This window comes from Bombus pyrosoma, linkage group LG3 (assembly GCF_014825855.1).
Source record: "Bombus pyrosoma isolate SC7728 linkage group LG3, ASM1482585v1, whole genome shotgun sequence".
NCBI lineage: Eukaryota > Metazoa > Arthropoda > Insecta > Hymenoptera > Apidae > Bombus > Bombus pyrosoma.
This window is the reverse complement of record NC_057772.1, coordinates 1,274,648-1,294,699: the sequence shown is the minus strand read 5'-3', so window position 1 is coordinate 1,294,699 and position 20,052 is coordinate 1,274,648. Positions and strand designations below refer to the sequence as shown.

The following is a 20,052-nucleotide window of genomic DNA, read 5'->3' as shown; positions in this document are numbered from 1 at the left end:
GATCGTCGATGGATACCTGCTAATTTTTACGACATACTTAACATAATCTGGACACTTGAATCGATAAATATCGATAAGGAGCTAGAGTCGATCAAGTTGGAAGGAAATTGAGAAACGACGTTAAAGCGTGGATTTTCGACTTAGGCTGATGCTAACGGTAGATGCATGGTCTTGAGGAATCCGAAGGCCGAAATGCACACATTCAAACACGTCTTATACATCGATATGACGTGCCGAGTTCGTCGGAACACTCATCCGGTGTAATCATAATCTCAGGCGCCGCGAATTCGTTTTCATCAGCTTTCAGGATCATCATACAAAACCGCACGAGCTCGCGTAAAGAAAGTTTCAGAAGTCCGTTTCACGGTCGCTGAAAAAGCGGGTCAGTGTCGAGTTGAAGATGGAAGATGTACTTTCACCATGCTTACGAGACTTGGAGGTAATCGTGATTGCGTTTACGTAACTCGAAAGCCGCAGAAACGTTGGGCACGCGACTCTACCTTGTTCGGTATGTTTCTCATCTCCATCAAAGCGTACGTATTATGTTATCCTCGGAGCACGAACAACACGATACCTGCTAAAAGAACGAAATTGCCGGCAATTTCGTTGATAAAGTTCGGGAATATAGCCACGAGTCAGGTCAAACAACACGACCGAGGTTAAATATCCTGGATTTAGTTGTTAACTTCGATATTACTCGCGATATCGAGTTAAACGAGGAGCGGGGTTATCCGATATCAACATTACGCGTTCTTTTTAAGCGAAGGTTGCTTTGCGAGACTGCTCGGTTCCTTTTCGTAAACCACTCGAGGTTTGTAAACCAGTCGCGTACGAGAAAAGGAAGAGAAGAAAGAGCTGACTGGTAAATTCGATATATCCATTCTTCCTCTTAAAGACGATGGGATGGAGCGAGTCTGTCTTCCTATTAACCGTGATAGCTTTTACACGATTACGCTCGACTCGTGCGCTATGGAACGAGAAATCATTTAGAGTTAATGAACTGGATGGTTGACGAAGCTCGCACAGAGTACGTGGAAGAAGCACGAACCACGGTGCGCTCGTTCCACGGCGCTGACCAACGCGTGCATCACCGCGTGCGTGCAGCACGAATGGCGGATGCGGCGAACGTTCGAAATCAAAGGGCAGCATTGGACGTGCCTCTCGTGGTTCGGCGCGTCTAGTTTTTGTTTAAACAAGAATCTGACAAGCCACGCGCTTTCGTGTCTCTGACGAAGAGAGGACGAGTGTAACGCCCCCTAATCGATCCAAGTATCGCGAAGGCGAGTTCGCTGTTACGTGTTTCGATCTTCCTATCGTCGATCAGTTTCGTCGAACGCGAGCGAACATCGAGTCCATAAAAAAGAGTCAATTAGAGGAAACGCGAATGAAATCGAACTAGACGAGAGTCAAGAACATGTCGATTTCTACGGTTCGTTCGCTAACTACGGATTTTCGACGTTTCCCGGTTGATCGCGAGATTTTTTTTTCAATGCCAAGAAAAATCGGCAAGCTCGCGTTCCCGTGCATATTCGTTATCATCTCGGGAGAGGAATCCAAACGAGCAAACGGTTCGTAATACCCGATATCAGCGGTGAAATTGCAGAACAGTCGAGGGATCGTCTGGCAAGATCGGCACGTCCAGCTGCAGGATAGAAAAACTTTCAAATAAACTTTTCGCCCTTTTTCGTTTATTTCTGTCATTTCGTTCGCTCCGTTCCCTGTCATTCGTTCCTCTCTGCCGAGGATGAGCTACACCGATGCTAGAACGACTCTTTCACTACCGATCCTTGCTTTCTGCGTGTTTAATGGCGCGCGGAAACCGATTGTCTTCATCGAAATTGAAAGATACGGTGCTGAATTAATTGTTCTTTGGTCTATTCGTCGTTATTGCTTTTTACTTTCGTATCCGACAAATAAACGATTACTTTTGTGCAAAACGAAGACTATAAAATTGTACGAAAAGAAGATGGCATTGGCTATACGTATGTATATTTCACAGTTCTAAATGCTCGTCGTTTACGGTTGCATTTCACGAATCGCGTCATCGTGTCGACAGAATCCAGTCAATTGCATCCATTTCGTGGGCAGCGGTTAAATAGAATTACGTAGGACGTGGCAATTCTGGACCAAAATCACTTGCGTTATTACTCTTTCCTAGCTCCGTGGTAAAGCAACCGCGGCGCGCTGCAAGCAGGGCTGCATACCTTGTAATCAATCCGCAGGCGCGCTACGTACCTTCGCCAGCCACGAGCAACCATGCTCGCTATTGTGAACAAACATCCTCATTCCCTAGGCATCCCGGTCCGTATCCATTCGCGGTGAACACCAAATTAAAGGGCAACCGAGTCCACGCAGTTGAACGTCGCCTTTTATAATTGAGTATCTCGCTTCGCTGTTTGGATTAACCACTTACGCTACATTTTCTTCCTCGTCGATTTACGAGCACAATCGCATTACCTATATACATTTATTACGTAGAACGTCGATGTATCGCTGCTCGAAGCAACTTGGGAGACTCATCGATCGAACACCACGAATAGTAAGCTCGTAGAATTCCCATGCCATCGAAAGGGTAGAATCAACGAGGAAACGAATATTGCGAGTCCTTTGGGATTCGTTCGGGGACTCGAATCGTCTAATTGCTTCGTTAAACGATTAGTGGATCGACGGGTCTGCGAAATCGACAAAAACGGCAGAATCCAGTTTCGATGTTTCCGCGTCCCGAATCGGATCGTAGGGTTACCGGCTTCATTATCGCGACGGAGGATCCACGTTGCACGTTGTTTACCTTCGAGACACGTCACCGTCGCTGTTTTCACAGTAGCGATCTTAATGTTCCTGCGAAGCACGAGCAAACGTGACGTACTTGCGAAGTTCGAGTCCGTTAGAACGGTATACCGGCAAAACGCTTGGGAGATTAACACATTTTCTTTGGAGCATCTCGCGCGCCGCGAACGAGTCATCACCTTGTCCTTGAAGCACTCTCTCGTTATGTTGCACGTCGCGGGCAAGAGTGTTTTCCGAGAAGTCTGTTCATCCATAAAGATGTTTAGAGTATGACTATATACTACGTGGTTTTTAAAGGCGAATGAAAACAAAGACGCACCTGTTGCGAAAGTACTATTGAACAACGTTAATGTGGCGCAATGTATGTATGTAATGAATAGAGGTAGACATGCGTCAAACGGAAACAAAATATACTTCGTTATAATATCGATTCGGTTATTCTCCTCGGGCCTGTATAATCCCAAATAAGTCCTATATTTTAATATTTGCTTTTAGTATCGAATATAATTTTATTACCTGTTGCGTATCCTACGCTTTTAATGAATGAATGAATGCCAAAGAAAGGACATATCTGTAAAAGATACAAACGCGAAGAAGAAGTGAAGAGAAGAATATAGTTAATGCGACGTAAGATATGCGTCAATTGGTAGGAAAGCGTTGGCCGAAGAAATTTCTTCGGAGAATTATCCGTGCAAGATAAAGAACAGGATATCGGTAGTTGTGAAACGCGGACGTTAATCGACGTTAAGGGATAGTCTGGATTCTTTTCCACGAATCTAAAACTCTGCACGGAGAACTGCTGTTTCTTGGAAAGAATCGGAAAGAAGAAGCTAACGGTACGCGGCGGTTCGTCGCGCGGAAAGAAAATACGCCGATTTATTATGAGTCGATGGATACGATTGGGTGTTCACGAAACGATTAATCGCCGAAGACCCAAGCCTGGTTGCGCAATTCCAAGATTTTTCGAACGCTCGGTTTCGACCTCGTTTCGAGCAACTTTATACCGTTAAGCGAAGACGAGCACGACACTAGAGTCGAAAGGAGGAGAAAACTTTGGGAGCCTCGTCTCCTTTCTCCGTCGATGCCTTTTTTCTCGTTCGTTTTGCGATCGCAGGAAACGGCAATTATCGACACGGTTGACCGTTACATTCGACCATCAAGATTTGGAGTTAGAAACAGAAAATGGAACGAACCTCGAGGAGGAGTGTCTAATCGTAGGTACCGTCGTGGTCCACTCCGTGGTGAAGTCGAGGGGAATTCAAGCGACTATGGCAAACACGAGTAGCCCACGAGAGCGTTTTATACGACCAAGGTAATGCTCCCCGTTTAACGATCCTCTCTGAAATCGTGGCAAGCTACGCAATTCAACAAACCGGCCGATTCGATCGTTTTTAACGAAACGAACCTTCCTTGAAAATAATCGCGTAGTTAAGAGCTAATAGACTGCTCCATCTGGGTGGTCGACGACTGACGGCCGAGGGTAGACAAGCAATCTCGGTGTCAAGTTCATCCGATCCCCGAGGCGGATTCTCCTCTTCTATTCGCGGACACGGCCAGCTCGCGGAAGAATCGCCACTCTATGGAAATTATCGTAATAACGCGCGCGATCTCACGTGCGCATAAAATCAACTATCCACGTAATATTCTTGGCCATCGAATTGGAAATGGTAAAACAATTTTTAATAATTTGTATTTCATTCCCTTGCCACGATCGTAACTTGCATTTTTCTCGTATCGTACGCTATATATTTTCATTATTTCGTCATACATCTTGCGCGTTTGCCTTCGAATTGGATAATACGGCGATTGAAGACGAGTACACAAGCGATTTCAGCAGTCTCGCTGCCATTTTCAATGCCATTTAAATCCAGCGAATTGCCTAATCGTGGAAACTCGCGAACGTTGTCCGGCGAAAGGAACTCCGTGATGGATTTACTGATAAAACAACGTAATAAAATAATTATTACATGTGTAGATACGTTCTGTTTGGGTGATGGAGAATTTGTTACACACCGAACCAGGTTCGTGACCTTTTCGCGGCTGGAGAACAATCGAGAAAGGTTACTTCCTTTTGCGGCGGTTCTACTGGCTCGATGGTATTTCGCCGGCAGGAGAAGGGAAGGCCCACTTTCGTCCCGAAATTCGCCTTGAACTTCGTACAGGGTCAGTTGGAATTAGGTCGAGCAAAAGTTGACCGAACAACGGTTTTAATCGGGTAACCATTCGAGTTACCAAACTAGTCGTACCGCGTTTCATTGACCATTTCTCATCGGTCGCGGCCGTTCGATTTGTTACGCGATTTACCGTTAAACTCGAAGCGTCGATTTGCAGTTGTGACTCTTCGCCTCAATTTCTTCGCTTCCAGCGACGACCGTAGGTTTCAGAAAAATTGCACGGATTCGTCGATCGTCGCTATAGCTGTGCGATTTTCGTGCAACCGTAAGTACGACGTTTCGTTCGTACGTCGGTCGATGACGCAGAGTCACGGCGTCGGGGCACGATCGTGGTCGATAAATTCGGTAGCGTTAATCAGGTATGGATATGCACAAAAAATACGTATCGATCATCCTTGCTCTTTCCATTATCCATAAATTATGGGAGGGCGTGGCGAGTTCGAAGATTCGACGGGAGATTAGAACTTTTGCCACGTCGAAGTGCCGGCGATCAGAGGTTTACCATCGAAAAGGGAACGGGACGATCGAAGTTGCGTCTGCTTGCTTTTAACGGTATTGGAAGAGCATCAGCCTCCCTTTACGGCTGCACAGCGACCGAGAATACTACCACGCGGTCGAGTGTGCGATCCAGTCTCTCCCGTTCCATTTAGCGTTATAATTAATGAAATTCAGGCAGATGCAACTTTACAGATACGGAACGGTCTAAGTCGGTCAATATCTCTGTTTGTATCGATGTAGCCGTGATTTAATTTGCCGCGGACGCGACTCGTCGTGTAAGAAGCAGCCAAGCAGAGGGACCGGTCGCGTCGTTCGTTGAATATTAATAGTGCGCCCAGGAACGAAAGTTGCGCGCTCGATGTTCGGTGCTTCGATAGTCAAACATAAAATTATACCGAACGACGCTGCTTCCCAGGATCGTCATGCGAAAGATAGAACGCGTTAGTGGGCCCTGTTCCGCGCAGATTCGATCGCTCCTAAATTATACGTTGCGAGGTCGGCAGACCTGCCTCTTTTTTTTCCTCCTAATGAAAATAAGGTCGATAAAAGTTCCTCGCCATGATAAACAGCCTCTAGACGATGGGGTGGAGCTCGTCGTAAAATCGAGGAGAAAGAGGAGAAGCGAGAGCCCTGCCGGGGCAAGGAACGAACCAGCGATTCTGCTAAAATTCTTTCGTTAGGCCAGCCGACCGTTTTCGAACGAGTCTGCCTTTACGCTTGTTGGAGCAGCGTCGATTCGAAGATACGCGCGTGCATCGTAATTTGATGTTACGGTCGCGTCCTTTTTAAACGAACACGATACGGCTGAGATGCGAACGCGACGCTTTTAAGAAAACATGCACCGTTGAAGATTAAACCTACAGATATAAAAAGAACGTGATTCTTTTCGTCATTCCATGCGCGCTAACCTTCTCATCGTCTCGTTCGAAGGCGGAAACGCGACGTCTGATAGACACGTCTGCAAAAATGACGCGTGTATCGCGCTTTTCGCGTACAACGGTGTCCATACAAGTTCCACGCGATTCGTCTCGCAGAGACGTAAATCGAAACGACAAACTCTTCAATCGTCACGGATCCAGATAGCGCACGCCTACCGCGAGGCTTTTAAGCCGGAAACCCGTTCCGAAACGTTAGTTGACGCGATGAATCTCCGCGACAACGACGAACCCAGGGTACGGTATAAAGCTGCAACGTGTAATCCGCGGGAAAACAATAATTCTCTGTCGACTGATTCTCAGGAAATTCCTATACCGGTAACGGTGCGAGCGGCTGTCGTTAAAGTCGCATTAAAGTCGACAAAGATTGTTCACCTTGTGCCACAGTTATTGCATACAGTTAGGCGCGCATCGCGTGGAATTAGAATCGACGATTTTATCTCGTCCCTTCTCTTCGACTCGGTTCGTCGCGGTTCTCGCGTTCGACTCTCCTTCTCTTTCTCTTCCTTCGCCGCGATATACCTCGTCGCGAGAAGAGAAAGGTAACGGTCTTGAACGATTATAAATCACAAAATATTCTCGTCGGACGGAACAATCGGCTAAAGCGTGTCCCTAATTGATACAGTTACTTGTTTTACTTAATTAAGCCTGTTCGTGGAATCGCGCGTACACTCGACACCGCCGATTGTCTTCTTACGCGGCCGTGTACGCGGTCGATGGACGAAACAACGAAACGACAAACGAGCGAAGAAAATAGAAATACCCGGCGAACGGTCACGTCTTGCGCGTTTTATCCGCAAGCATCGAATCGTACGAACAACGAGAAAAATAAAAAAGGATATGATCGATGAGAGTCGATGACAATTTTTAATCTTTCCCGAGGTAGTAAATCTGAGAGCATTTTATTCGAGGAAGAGCAATTAATTTTCACTTACTCACCCTAAGAAATCACAGAATCGCGTTAAGACCGTAGATTCGTTATCCCTCCTTTGCTCTCACCCCTCCCGCCCCCAAGATTTCACAGGAAAAGGAGACGCTTATCGCCGTTTCGATCGCGTTATTAATTTTCCGCTGTGTCGTTACAGGTCGCTACGCTTATACCCCTCGATACGATCGTTTTCCAAGAAATCGTCGAAACTGGCCAGCCGAATCGAATAGCGACCCCCGTTAAATTCGAGTGCACGATCCCCCCGCGGCTACATTCCTCCTTTTGCTCGATTAATCGTCCACGGTGGCGTCGTAAATTCTTAGCAATTACGTACGCCCGCTTGTAGCCTGTCGACTCGGTAATTACTTACTTTCAGCCGGCGGGAGTTCACTCGGATCGCCGTTTAAACGAAAACGTTTTAATACACGATCTATCGGTGGTAGGTCGGAGCGATGAGAAACGCTTTCCATCGGAAGAATGCTCGATGCGTGAAGTTATGTGGCATCTGTCAGAACGCTCGATTAAAGACCGCGATCGCGATCCCACGACTATCCTATCCTATCCTATCCTATCCTATCCTATCCTATCCTATCCATAAGATGTACCGTTAATGGGCAATCGGAACGTGACACACTCGTACACCATCTGCCATTGCTCGATATTTATATATCGGCGTTCGCAAATGCCGCGACCAGAAGCAGAAGCACCGTTGCGTGGCATTATTGGCAGAAACGGGAAGCTATGCACCGCTGGCTACCGTATGCGTATCGTTCGATAGACGACAATCACGAAAATAGCTCGTAGAGGAATGTCATTTTGTAGAAGCGAACGGTCGAATCAGTCGTAAAGCTTTGATGGTCCATTATCATGATCGTTATCGCCGATAACCGCGTACTTGATCCACTCGGCAACGACAGACAGGCCGTGTTCAAAATATTATAATCGATCGAATGGGAAATTCGATCGCGAACGGCCACTTAACAGATCGTTGCCTGGAAGATCCTCTTGCTTTTTCCCTCCGAGTCTTCCTTCCTATGCTCGAACGAGATCAGAGATAAATAGTCGTTGGACGTCGGCATTGCCATTAACGACAAGGTTGCCTCTCGCGAGCCCTGCCACGAATCAACAGGATGTTGTATATAGCTAGGAGAGAACCGATTCACCCGCGATGGCGGCTCTTCGTTTCCGGTTTGGTTTTCATCTTTCATTTTCTCAATCCTTCGCGTTTTTTAATCTTATTCCACAAATTGCCAAGAGACTCGTCGATCCTTTCGGTAGAACTCTTCGTCATTATCTGTTTCTATTATGGTCCCTATCGTTATTAATATTAATATTTATTTTTCATTTTACTTTTGTCGATTTACCGATTTTTAAATAGAATTTTCTAATATTGTCTGTTCGGTTAGGTTTCTATCGTTACTCGGCGCGTTTCAACGTACGATTCGGCATTACGTCGTAGCTTCTCGTCCTACATCTTCTTGGCCTGTGCCCTTTGGCCGGAAGACGACAGTTGCGAGCAGCCGCCGATTTGCACAAATTGGCGATAGAGAAAGTCGTGAGCAGAGAGGGACGCGGAATCAGATTCGCAAGGAAACACAACGGTTAACGGTAACACAGTGGTGAGAGAAAATAAAGGCGAGCGGTGGGCGTCGTTGGCGGCCGTGGCCGTGGCCTCGCCGACCAACTCCGATAACTAAGGTCGTGGCGTTTTATGGAGTTCGCGCTCATAAGTGTAACGGTGTTCGAACACAAGCTCCGCGATTCGCGCTCCAGAGGAGCGGTTACCGTTGCGTGGTCCACAAACTCCTTACAGTCAATATTCTCCAGGAATCGCGTGTCTCTGTTTGCTTTTCCATCTCCATCTTCGTCCTCTTCTTTCTCTCGTTTCGTGTCTTTCTTCTTCGTTTATGGCATTGTTACAGGCCGCCTGGCCATCACGGCTACTTAACGTATCGTGCAAGTTCGATCACGAACGCCGAGAATACGTCCTTTCCCCGGCACGATTTAAATCAGCTTCGTGAATCGGTCAGCGAAGACGATACATCGTCTCGATTTTTAAACGGTGCTTCGCGAAACGATTTCGAAGCCCAGAGATATTACAGTCTGTTCGTCGTGATACGCTAGAATAGAGGTAACGGGGACGCCTCCGTCCAAGGTGCTCCATTTACACACCCACGTGAAGTTAAAAGCCGTTGCGAGGCGGTTGTTATCGCGCGCAGATGTCGCAAAAACTTGGTTACCGTTCAACGATATCAGCTCGCGTCCGTATCCGTTCCTTCCCGTTAATCCCCCGCGTCTTCGTTCTGCCATTTATGGGACGCGCTACTCGATCCTTCCGATAAACCGAATACGGCGAAAGCTCATTGCGAAATCTACTCCTTCGCGAGACTTTTCCGGGATCGTGAAGCCTGATAGGCTAATATGGTTTCGGATAGGTAGAGCGTCGCTTTTGAAAGAAACGGCGAAAGATCGGCGTCGAAAGATCACGGTCAAACGGTGGCACTTCCTTTTCTCGTGGCGCCTGCGGTCGACGAACAAACGTGATCGCTGAACAGGAACCGGCTTTTTCTTTCCGGCGTTCCTTCCGCGAACGACACGGTTTCGATGGCCGGCCTTCTAACGGATTACAGCGAACGGTTTCGGCACGCTCGTTCTTTCCAGCCGTCGAATCGATTCCTCCGCCGTATATTCCTCCGGCCTCGTAATTCTTCGAGTCGTGAAAATCGAGCAAAGAATGCTTGCTAGCGTTGGACGGACACCGATAAGCGTGACGTTCGTTGGAAAAGTTTGGAAAATCGAACGAAAGGAGGGGAGTTAAAGCGTGTTTTTAGCGCAGTGGAGCGTGTAGTCTATCGAAATGTAAGGACGGCCCAAGAACCGGATCGGAGACCGGTAGAACCGTTTTACCCACATATTCGGCCCACGGAATGTTACGAGCGAGGGTGGCTGAAACGAACGGAGGGCACTCACCGGAACGACTTTCAAACAGAACGTTCCAACATTACCAGTCGTACGGGTTCAAATATTTGTTCGTGACGAGAAGACCAAACTATCGGTACGAGGCTTTTCTTTCCTTTTCTCCTGATCGTGCCAGTCATCCAGGTCGCGTACCTCCGTCGCGACCCTCTTCTACCACGAGAATCGAACATGGTACCGTTGATCGAGCAATTTGCAAATAACGCGAACCGCGAACTGCATCTGTCGCGATGTTTTCTCTGTATTTCGAGTTTTTGTCAGGCGATTTTTACGCGATCAAGCGAGGATGCATAACGTCCACCATCGATCCTGTACTTTGCGTGTTCTTCGCTGGAGATCTTCATCGGCGATCCCGCCGATTTAGCGATTGAAAATCGGCCCAAAATTGCCGGATGTATTGCCCCCATAACCACGGGCAAAGTGAACGCTTCGAGATTATGGTGTTTCTTTTCTCCGTGTATTACACAGGCCGCCGAAATTACACAGGCTGTTAATCTTTCCCGTTTTCGTTTTTTAGCACGCCCTAAACGACCGATCGTGCAGGTGTTCTGAGACGGGCCAGGGAACACCCCGACGCTTTATTTTTACTTTATTACGAAGGACGAAGCGTTCCGAACTGATTAAGGCTGAATGGCAGGCAGGTTCCTTTCCTAACAGATCGTTGGCGGGACTAGGAAAGCAGGAAATCTAAACGGTCGATCGCCTTAAGTTAAAGCGTAATTTTCCTCGAACGCGAGTGGAATACTTTATCCGGAGGTTTCGCCTTATTTTTAGATCGTGCAGGGAACACAGGTGTTCGCCTTCGGTTGTAATCGCGAGGAACTGCCGACCATGGCAGGCAGCGTGGAATCGTTAAAGGCTGTGTCGAGCGAATCGAAGAGATGCGGCGGCGCGCGTCCACGCCTATCTGTGCAGTATGGCCAGGAAGTAGCTTTAAAACGTGCTAAGTGTTCAATAATGAGCTCCTGTCGTCCTCTTCCCCCATTTCTTTCGCGTTCACTCCTCGGGTTCGTTCGCCTTTACGAGTTTACCTTCGCGTTCGACTGCCCATCGCTCAGCTTCGATCCCCAGTATCGATGCTTTTCATCGACTCTCAGCACGATCTTCGTTCCCATCTTTCTATTTTCCTTCTATTCTCGTCGTCGTTGATCGAAAATTTGTCGAGCGCTGCCTTCGTATTGCTTTTCCCACACAGGCAGGTCCGTTTGTTTTAGAGAACTAATCGGTCTCTTCGAGTAATTGGTTTCTCCTTCGGCTCGCTTCCTTTTCACTTTCCCGCCGACCGCGTACCTTCTTCCTTTCGAGCGTGTACACACCGTCCGCGCAAATTACGAGTTAGAAATTGAGCGTTACTGATTAAGGGCGGAAGAGATAATGGGTAGAGCGCGTTCGAGGATATTGTTAGCCATAATGAGATACCTTAAATACCTTCTGCGAACGTTCGTGTCTTCCGTGAACGCGTCGAAGCTGCAATCCTTCTTCACGATCGCCCGAACAACGTCGCGAGGTCGTCGCACGGAGACGCACAAATCGAAGCGATCTAATACGATCGTAGTGTGGCTTTTGTTCCGCGCGTTCGCGATACCTGTGTCCCGTCCTCATTGTTCGCAAATGAGAATTTGTTCGCCGCTCTCTAACCGGTCGTTTGTTACGACATTCCACGCGTCTCACTTATGAATCCGACATCCGTTATGCGGTTCACATATATATTCCCCTGGCGACTATACCGTGGCGAACTGACGGATCGCTATTTCTAGTCGATCGCGTCTTTGTCGAACGTTGGACTCCGGCCAAACGAACTCCGTTCGTCGAACCTCGCAGCAAGTTCAAAGTTAGCCGGAGCCCGAAATTCCTTAAGATGCGAGATATTCCAAGAGGCAACTACTCGTTAATCACCGAAAAAGATACGCCAGATTCTTGGTCAGATTTACAGAGCAGAGTAGCAGCGAAGTAGCGGCGGAGATACGAGTTTCCTGAGCGGAATGTCTCACACCTGTTGGTATCTTTCTCGGTGACGAGCGGACCGGTTGACGCGGTTCGCGCGAGGCGAGAAGGTCGACGAAGGCGAGCGATCGCCGTTGGAACAACGCTCGACGAGGAAACGTTAATTAACTGAAAAGATTCCGCGGGATAAAATTCCAAAGGGTCGCCGAAGAAGCAGGTCGTCCGACGATGATCTAAGCGAGCGAAGCGCGGAGCTACTAAGATGGTCAGGGCCGTAGGCAGCTTCGGGGTCAACGGCCAGGCGGCGCCTGGAAGATCCTCCATCGGCTGAACGCGAGATAGTGGGGCAGGTCGTGGCTACGAGTCCGGGGAAAAAGGAAAAAGGAAAGGCACCGACAGGATAGAAGAGAACACCGCCGACTCGAATGGCAGATTCGCGCGAATCGCCAAATGAAAAACGTCACGCTTGTCACCTCGGGGTGTCCTCTCGCGGGCTCCACATTTCTTCTTCGCTGGCCATTCAGGATCGCGGCAGCGAAAGCTCGAGCGAAGCGAAACGATCTTCGCTCGCCAGTCAAATCGCACGATTCAACGAATAAGATCAAAGCTGCGAAAGAAACAAATCGTTTCCTGTCGAACGCAATTAGGTGTAAAAGCTCGAATCGAACGACGACGGATGTTAGAAGAAAATATGAGATTAGCAAGGGGCATGGGAATTCGCAAACTCCTTTGCAAGGCCCGTGTGAAGCAGCGAATATGGTTTTCAAGTTCGTTCAACTTCGTTGATGGGATTGGTGCTGGTAACTCGGCGATTCATAGCGGCGATAAGGCAAAAAGTGGGGCTGCTTTAAGAAAAGCATAGGAACGATGACGGCGACGATCGCAACGACGAGGATGATGATCGCGGTGATGATGATGGTGGCGGCGATGAAGAAGGAGTCCGTCACGGCGCGTTGAGCTTGCGCGCGCACGCCATTTCTACCAGCGAGTCTCTTCTCTCTTGGACTTTATATCGTGCAAGAATACCAGTCCCCCGAACGTTACCATCTTCCGAGACGCGTTGATCGTTTCAAGATTCGAAACGATTCTCCGTGCAAGTACCATGGATGCTGCGTCAGATCTTGGGGACACGAATTAGAGTTTTTTTGTCAGCGACCATTCGAGCATCGCGTCGTTGGTCGTTTAAATATAGCACCTGGACGAGCCGATGCGGATCTCGCTGAAATTTTCTGACCGACGATGACTGGCGATTTATGAAAGTACAGAGGAGAGATTATTCATCGTCCTCTTACGAGACTGTGAAATTATAACGTGCTATAACATTATGCGGATCCCTCTGTGCATCCTTCTTCTTTCGATACACGAGATATACGTACGTGTATACGTGTGATCGTTTCTCCGTGCTAGAGTAAAACCTCTAGTTTTATTGTTTTCAGAGTTAATCAGGATTCTTTCACGCGGCGTAAGATGTGCGTGACAAAAAGGTAATTAAGTGTGCTCGAGTTACGTAATTAAATATACGAACATACCCGATGATTTAATGGTTGTTGAACCTTTCGTGAGAACCATAATGGACGTAATAACGTTTCCGGTCACCCGACAATTACACTTTCATTCGTATCTTTCATTTGCTCCGTTTCTTAGTCGTGAATAATATCAGCCATTGTTCGAACGTTCCGCGAGAGGAGTTTACGCGAACGCCGCTCTATCTTTAACGACTCATCCAAGCAACGATAGAAACACGTACGGTCGATCGTGTCTCGTTGCGTTTGACAACTTGCATTCGGCAGAAAGGATAATCGACGATAGTATCGAGGCGCAAGCGCTTCCTCAACTCGATGATTCGTAATCTTCGCGAAAGCGCGAGTACGCGGAATAACGACGCCGGCGGTGCGAGTATCGGCAGGCGTCACGCCTCTCTGGCATTGAACTCACCGACTTGGACCGCGCACCTGCTCGCGACACATCGGACTTCCATCCCTAAACGTTTCGCGGTACGAAACTACTTGCATGATTCTTCGAAAAACTCTCTCCGCTTATCTCTCATTATCATCTGTCTATTTTGCTTGAATTTTTATAACTTCTTCCTCGAAATTCCTAACTGGAATCATATTTAACGCGATATTGTTGGCTTCGCGGAATTTACATATCGAAAGACTAACTCGTTGTTCGAAGGGTCGACGGACTTCCGACCAGTCGAAACAAGGTACCAGCATAAATATTCGACTGGCGTCGCGGGCCGACACGAAATCGGACGTCTATCGGGAATACGAACGATTTGACGGCCGTGTGTCCGTGTACGACTAAAAGTACCCCACCAATTCGAAATACTCGTCTTCTTTCTATGCAACGATTCGCTTGGCATAATACAGCGAACGATTCAATAGCTCGATGTATCATTGGAATGACTAAAAATACTCGATCTATTCGAAACACGGACGTGTTATTTACACGACACGACGCAGCTTACGGTAGCATTGTCTGTCAGAAAAGTTTGTTCTTTCTCTCTCTCTCTCTCTCTCGCTCTCTTTCTCTCTACTCGCAATGAAAATGGTCGGATCGGTATTGTCCGCGAGTGTCGGACGCTCGGAATTTCGTAGCTAGTTTTAGAAGGCAATTTAAGCGTACCGGCGTGGCGAAACGAGCGTGGTGGAGCAACGCGTTTCGGTTTTATGCGCGGTTTCGCGTTCGCTCGATATTACGGGTCTCGACTGTTGCTCAACACGGCCCTGACTTTGAACCGCGTCTGCTCGCCTCTGAACCGTGGGAATGGCGACCACGAGGCATCGCGCCGATCGCACAGGTTTTTATTTTACGACTCGATCGATCATCGCTCGCGTCTATCCATCTACCTGTTCGTCTATCCATCTAACTTCTACTCTCCGAGAAGAATCTCTTCAAGAAGAACAGATCGCATTGGTACGATTTACAACTGGAATACTTTTCGCGTCGCGTATTCGACCGTTTACCTATTCTCGCAAACTGTGCGAGGTCATCCAATGGACGAATTCGTATCCGAAAGCAACGGCGAGGAAGATTCTCATCGCGTAAATCCCGTCGCGGACTCGTCACTCTGCTTATCACGTCTTCGCGGTGATTAATCGATCCATGGATCGTTTCGATCGATCGTGGTAGACTCCTTATCATTGAATATCCCTTATCAACCTGGGAGAATCTTCGACACCGATGCGTTCGAACACTTATTCCACCAGGAATAGGTTGGAGAACACTTTGGGTACGCACGTACCTTGGTTGGAAATTCACTCGGTATCGAACTTGAATTCTTCGGTTCACCAGCTCTCTCTTATCACTCTCGGTTATCACTGGATTCCCGCTCGAACTTGTGCCGAAACTTCGCGGAACCGGAAATCTTTGGAGAACCGGAGGAGAAGAAGGAGGGAGGACAGAGAGGATGGAGAAACCTTCACCGAATTTTCGTTCACCGGTCGATCACACACGACGGAACACTCGTCTCGGACGGGTTGATGGATAGAAAAAAAAACAACGTTCCTGATGGTTGGGCTGTCGGCACGGCTCTGTCTTCGAGGCGGCGCATCGGGCTCACTTTATAAACGGAGTTGGCCGGGTGGTGGTCGCGTTTGCTTGCCGGTCAAACCTAGCCGGCGATTGGACGCGTTCGCGTAAACAGGTCGCGCGATTGGCCGCGAGATCTAGCGGTACCGTGGCTCCATCCAAGGGGGATCTCTCGCTTCTTCGTGGCTACGATGTTTCCGTGCGTCTCTATCTCGTTCTTCCTTCTTCTTTCTCTCCGTCCTTCCCTTCTATCTTCTCGCTTTCCTCTCGAGCCCAGTACAGGCTAGTTATTTCGCGTAATTAGGGAACAGTGACATTTTACCGCTTTTTCCCTCCCTTTCTCTCTTCTTCCTTTTGGTCTTCCTCCTTCTCTTTATATCTCGCCTCGACTTCCGTGCGACGGTCGCGTCAACCGCCACCGAATCGTTCGCCGCGTCATTTGCTTGGCGATGAAACGCTCGTCCGCTGCCGCCAACCGACCAAGAATTCGAGAAATGGGCCGCCCTCGACGCCCTACCTTGCAACTATTATCCCGCTGACGCGACGGTATCGGCGGTCACGCTGCCCCGCAAAAGGATAGGAGGGTCGAAGAAGAGTAAGAGAAGATGGGGGCGGAGGGAAGGATTTTTCGAAGATCGATCGCAAGATGATCGCAACCAGGAAGCTCGAACGACGTTCGTACATCGTGGCAGAGGGTCAAGCCGAGGTAATAAGCAAGATTAATTCGGTGCGTCGGGCGGCGAACTTCAACGACGGAGACGATGGCTCGTCGTGCGAGGCGACGCGATCTCCGATTAGAAACCGCGAGTCTCTGCAATTCCGCATGGCCGTATCCGCTGACTCTTGTACCGAGCGCGCACGGTATGCTTGCTTACGTCGATTCCTCGCTATCCCTCGCCGTTGAACAATAGTAGAGAAACCGAACTTCTCTTTCTGTATGTCGTTGAGAGGGGATGTTGAAATACGACATTGAGAAGCATCGGCAAGATGTTGGAGCCGCAGCTCCGTCAGGAGTGTGGGAGGAAAAAGACACGATCGAATTACGCACGTTGCATCAACCCACGCCATCTGTCCTTTTTTTATTTCTTCGCCTTCTCGAAGGAGCAAAATGCCGATCTTGGACGTTCCGTGCGTATCCCGCGGAAGCTAGCATTGGGCAAATACAGTTGTTTCGATAGCGTCGGTTCGCTGCTAACAAGGCTATTAAGCGAAGCGAGAGGCGAGCGTAACGTCCCGCTCGGCTCGCAGCGGTGGCGCGCGTGTACAATCCGCGCGTGCACGCAATTCCACATAATTCCCATTCAGATAAATCGACCACTAAATAAACATAACTGTCGCTAACGAGCTATCTTGTGGACGCGAGAGCCTCGAGCCTGATCACAGTATTCCTACGAAACGACGATGATCATTGCCTCGAGCGACCGAACCACCGTCACCTCCGACCGAACCCTTCGTCGTAGATATCAAACTACCGTGAATATCCTAACTGCGCCATTTACGAGGATACCAACCGGCTCTCTAACTCCGTAATGGCCCTTGATGACAATCACCGCTGCATGAGACTGTTATTTTAAAGAAATACTCTCGAAGAAGGTATTTCGCCCTCCAGATAGGATGCATCGTGATGCAAAGCAACGATAGCTGGCCGAAATCGAGTGGAAATCTTCCATGCGAAGATCCGTCCGAAGATCCAATCACTGACGTCTATCGATCGTACGTTCTTCAAACGGGAAAGGTCAAGCTCGACGTCCGAACGCGATATAGGATTTTTAGTTGGAGAACACGTGTTGCTTCTATGTATCTATCGTGACTATAGGCAGACGAGAAGATTGATGTCCGGTTATGGCTCGTTGACGAGACTCTTGCGTCGAAATGGAAATTTATTAGTATCGCAATTTACCTTCGAGGAACGATCGAATTCGAGGAGATGCGAGCGAACCTGGAGCAGTGATCGAACGAAGGAATCGAACAACGAGTCGACCTTGATTTACGACTCGATTGCGAACAGCGTATCTGGTTCACCAGTACCAAGTTTCTTTCTACTCGTTAGCCGTGCAGGTGGATCGTTAACGGACGTATACGTCATAAGAGAGTCGTGGTCCTGCACCACGAATAGTATGTATGGCGCATTAATGTTGGCGTCGGGATATTTATGGGGCGGGAAAAATGTTTGCCGCGCGACCGTGCTCGTAAACCGCTTCGATTCGAGAGTAAATTTTCGTGCTGCAACGAATCACGAGCTTTCGAGAGGGATGCCTCCGCCACTCGAGTTCTACGAAACGACGTAGACTCGTTACGCCTCTGTCGGATAATGGTTTTTTCTTCTACGAAACGCCACGAGAGCAAATCGAAGCGGTTCGTCGTTAATGGTCGTCGTTATGTACACGCAACGTTCTCGACGATCTCGGCGCGCACCGACCAACGGTCAAACCGAGGAAACTTCCCGGTTTTCCACCGATTTAGGCGCGATATTCGACATTCTCCGACTACGAGCGAGTCCCATCTCGTTCCGTGATCTCGCGTTCCTGCGTTCCTCGTCCTTTCTAATTGTTCTTTATTACACGCGATCCCTCTGTTTAACAGTCGACCAACGTCGCGCGCTCTACGCTGGGTCACGGGTCTGGACGAACGAGATGCCCGCGTTCTCGGGACATCGTAGAATCGCGTCGTTAATTAAACACGCGACGCGTGTAAGTCGTTTCGCGTGACTCTGGTATCATCGGACTGAAGGAACGTCGAATGGCCATTACTCGAAGAAACGACGCGATAGATTTAGAGTTTGAGGAGAGACGTTGCTCGATTGAATCGTAATACCATGGATATTTACGCAATTCCATGTTTTTGCAAATTAATTATAATTAAAATAATGGAATCTAAACGATGATCAATTTCACTTGTTGCTTGATCGAGCGATAGCGAAGTAACGTTTCAAGCAGTCAGGCAGCAATAATGCGTTACGCGGTGGTTCTCTATTTTCGATTAAGACATCTTTTTCCTCTACTTTCTCTTTCGGAGGGAAAGTGTGGTGATCTGAGAATATCTTTGCATCTTTAAGTTTCTCATATGCGCATAAATATCCGCGATCTAATAATTACAGTGTGATCCCACGTAACTTTCTTACGACGAATCCTGCAGCGAACGCGTGGAGGAGGCGATCGCGTGTCACTGGTTTGGAGACTAGGGTCTAAGCAACGCCTAGACGTTGGCGAGAGATACGGTCTCGGCATTGTCCGTGATTAAGAACAAACAACGACGTGTCTGCGGAACAGGTTTGCCCGGTGACAGCGTGATCAGCGTACCATGAAGAGAACCGTGGAAAACAATCAGCCGAAATCAGCGCCGCTGGTCAGCCTAAGTGCCTAACTGTAGCGTTTTATGCTCGTTGATCTAACTTGCATACGTCGAGTTTGCGACCACGTGGCCACCATGCAAATGACCCTGCCTCTGTCCCAGCCAGTCACCGTTGGTTAACTGTAGACTTTTATGCCTTGCTAGACCGCGATCCTCCGTACCGTGTCCGCGCATTTTTCGCCTAATTTTTTCCTCGTCCGGCTCGCCTCCCGACGATTTCTCTTTGTCGGCGTCGGGCCGGTCGAATCTTTCCTCCGGTGGACTTATAGTCGTACCGTGGACGTAACACGTCGCGGCGGCTAGATAGATTTCCAATTAAACGCTCCTGAATCGCAGGAAGTTCTGTTCTGTCCGGTGGCCGGGTCAAAGTGTCCATCGCGCCGCCGGTCGAATCTCCGTCGGATAAAATCAGCTCATTTATCTAGGCATTCATCTGTCACGCGCACTCGCCCATACCTTTAATTTCGAACATCCATTCGCTGTCCCAGTGGCGGAGGGCTCGCATCGATCCATCCCGCGGCGGATTGGTCTTACGGTTCTTACAGCCTGTAATAAAGTATCTATTTATCTGTCTATCCGTTCATCCATCGTTGCACGCGGGCGTGTATACGATTCCCCGTGGGTCGTGCGAAGTTATTCCACGACGATGATCGGGCATACGGGTTCGGGCTGTGGCCCCGACGTTCGATGCTTTACAAGCTCCTTCGAGTCCTCGCGTTCGCCCGGGGAAACGCCGTGTAACTAAGTACCACGCGTTTGCAGATATGGAGAATCGCCGTGTCGACGAGGTCACCGCGGGTTAACCTCTTAATTATCCCGCCCCCTGTGATTTCACCCATCTTCCCTTCCGTTCCCGCCGTTTAACTCCATTCTTTTCCTCGTCTCGTTTACCTTTCCTCGGGCATGAGCGCGGCTTCGTTTGCGA

At 48.7% G+C, this 20,052-nt stretch overlaps 1 protein-coding gene across 6 annotated transcripts in view; it reads right to left on the bottom strand.

The window, feature by feature from the left end:
* The window catches only part of LOC122578025, a 127,079-nt gene that overhangs the window by 22,321 nt on the left and 84,706 nt on the right, over positions 1 to 20,052 (bottom strand). The window contains exon 1 of one of the 6 annotated variants that reach the window (XM_043749871.1): positions 15,490 to 15,749. The exons of 3 other annotated variants lie outside the window; for them this stretch is intronic. The gene's annotated coding sequence lies outside the window, so the exon portion shown is untranslated. Of the gene's footprint in view, positions 1 to 3,980; positions 4,045 to 11,717; positions 11,737 to 15,489; positions 15,750 to 20,052 lie in introns of those variants that run through there. 2 more of the 6 variants (XM_043749872.1, XM_043749869.1) reach the window with 2 other exon arrangements.